The sequence below is a fragment of the Schistocerca gregaria genome, chromosome 10 (assembly GCF_023897955.1).
Source record: "Schistocerca gregaria isolate iqSchGreg1 chromosome 10, iqSchGreg1.2, whole genome shotgun sequence".
NCBI lineage: Eukaryota > Metazoa > Arthropoda > Insecta > Orthoptera > Acrididae > Schistocerca > Schistocerca gregaria.
This window is the reverse complement of record NC_064929.1, coordinates 12,938,607-12,941,217: the sequence shown is the minus strand read 5'-3', so window position 1 is coordinate 12,941,217 and position 2,611 is coordinate 12,938,607. Positions and strand designations below refer to the sequence as shown.

Sequence of the window (2,611 nt, the reverse complement as noted above, 5' to 3'; positions counted from 1 at the left end):
CATCATGTCCTTAGATTTCGACAAAGCCTTTGACAGGGTAAACCACCAATATCTCTTTCGTACCATGTCTGCGATGGGTTTTCCACCTGGGTTCGTTGCCATTATACAACAGATAGTAGCGCCTAATTCATCCAGAATCATCATCAATGGCCAGCCTACCCGAGCAATAGAGATAGTCAGTTCCGTCAGGCAGGGCTGCCCAATGTCCATGGCGCTTTTTGCGATTGCCATTGAGCCTTTGTTAGCTACCCTGACGAAAAGTTTACAGGGCATCGTCATACATGGATCCCGAGTTGTGTGCAAGGCGTATGCAGACGATGTCGGTTTCCTTATCATAAATAGAACTGAAGTGGAAACCGCACTACAGACAGTCAGGCAATATGAGCAAGCGTCCGGTGCACAACTAAACTGGACAAAGTCTGGAATATTCAATATTGGCAGCGGCCTAGGATCGCGCCCTCACAGGCAACTACGTCAGCTGAAGATCTTCAAGTGTCTTGGAATTGATTTTCAGCGTAATATCCGGCACACAATTGCAACCAACTATAGAAAGCTTCTACAGACTATTCGTGCCGGCATACGGGAACACAGTGTACGAAAACTAAATGAAATTCAGAAAGTCACGGTCGCAAATGTATATCTCACCTCAAAACTCAATTATATCGCTCAAATTTTGCCAATGTCTGGACTCACTGCAAAACGAATTATGTCAGCATTAGGACAGTTTGTCAGCCATCGTCACATTTTTAAAGTTCAGTTTGACACCTTAACGCTGGCCACAAAAAATGGTGGCTTAAAGCTTGTCGATGTTGGAAAGAAGGCGCAAAGCTTTATACATATCAAAAACTTTCCACCAATGGAAACACTCAGCTGATAGTCTCGCTGCTCACCTGCTTACTGAGATAGCTCCGGCAAACCTCAGTCCACCCATCACGGTGCAACATATTCCAAACGGACTTTATCATTTAAAACGGTTTTTATTGGAGTACAGTTATGCACAGACAAGGATCCCCGTACAAGCAATGACGGCAGTGAAACGCGTGTACCAGGAACTCATGAAAGATAAGAAGCCAAATAACGTCGAAGACAAATACAATTTTTAAGACTGGAAGGTAATCTGGGAGAACATCCATTGTCCACACTAGCCGTCAGCAATGCAAGCCACTTGGTATTTCGCAGTTAACAGAAAATTGGCCACTAACTCCAAACTACATAACATACACCTCGCAGAATCACCTTTATGCATCACGTGTAATTTAATAGATACTGATGAACACAGATTTGTGTGCGAGAAAGTAAAAGATATATGGGCATATATCACGAACAAGTTGGCGCCCATCAGCAGAACATCTCCCAGATATATAACGCCTGCTGCCTTTCTAACGCCGGATGATACTCCGTACCCACGGACGAGAAGGAACGCACTAAACTGGTTAAAAGCCGCTACAGTACACTACTTATTTACAAAAGAAGAAAAGAGTAAAGAAGACGTCTGGGTCTATCTAACAACTCAGCACCATCTGCTAATGAAAACACAAAACTACAAGGATCACTTCGCCAACTACCTGCTCAAAACTGTGACGTAAAATAAAGAGACTAACAGGATAACTGATTGAATTCCATGTTACAGAACGTTCAGCAGATATTCACTGCAGAAAGGCGGACCATCTATAAGGCGAATAATATATCATGTTGACCGACTCCCAAGTTACAACCATACTGAAGGATTCGATTGGCAAGATTTTCAAGCTTCATCTCGTAAGCAGAAAAAAAATAATAATAATAATAAAAATGGATAAGGTGGAGGTCTTCGGATCCAAAGATTACAGGTTCGAATGCTGTCACGCTTGTGTTTTTCCAGTTCTGAAAAAGAAACATACCGTTTTAGAGTAGCAATTGTGCTGTACAAAAACCGTCTGAATGTTGCTGTTGACCATTTCCTGCTTGGAGATGCTCTTGAGCTTGAAACACACACAACAAGACCGGTGTTAACTAACGAAATGGTCGGCAGAGTTCCGTCGCCGCGAGTTTTGACTGGCACTTGTACATCTAAGACAACGTCGGAAAGTAACTCGTTCGGCTTATGAGCCACATCAAGTATGTGTGTTAATTTTGACGCCACTAGCTCTGCAGGTTTTCATTCAATTCCTTTACCTCTCAGAAATGATTATGAAATAAAAGTGAAGTACGTGACGAGTGTGACGTTAGGAAAACATTAGGCAGCATGGAGAGATTCTGTATGGGACCACCCAACCCAAACGAGTACTGTGTGACGTGCTACCCGGCAAGTATTCACCGAGGCAGCCCGGCTAGCTCAGGCGGTAGAGCATGAGACTCTTAATCTCAGTGTCGTGGGTTCGAGCCCCACGCTGGGCGAAACGGAATTTTGTTCCGCTGCAGATGTAAATAACCGTTTTTCTGATGAACGTGATGTAATGGAAATAGCAACTTTAAACTTTGCCTAGGTCTCCGTCAGTCGCAAGGAAACTGTATTTGAAGGTGAAGGTGATTTTGTAGACATGTGAGAAAGACATTTTCTGAAATGCAAGTGGTGTTGGTTAGAGAGTACATCGGTTACGTGTCAGATGTGTAGCCAAGCAGTAATGGTTCG

At 43.4% G+C, this 2,611-nt stretch overlaps 1 non-coding gene across 1 annotated transcript; it reads left to right on the top strand.

Moving 5' to 3' along the window:
• The first annotated feature begins 2,303 nt into the window (after positions 1–2,303).
• Positions 2,304–2,376, top strand: Trnak-cuu (transfer RNA lysine (anticodon CUU)). Its single transcript has one exon. It is a non-coding gene; the product is annotated as a tRNA-Lys (tRNA).
• Positions 2,377–2,611: the final 235 nt, after the last annotated feature.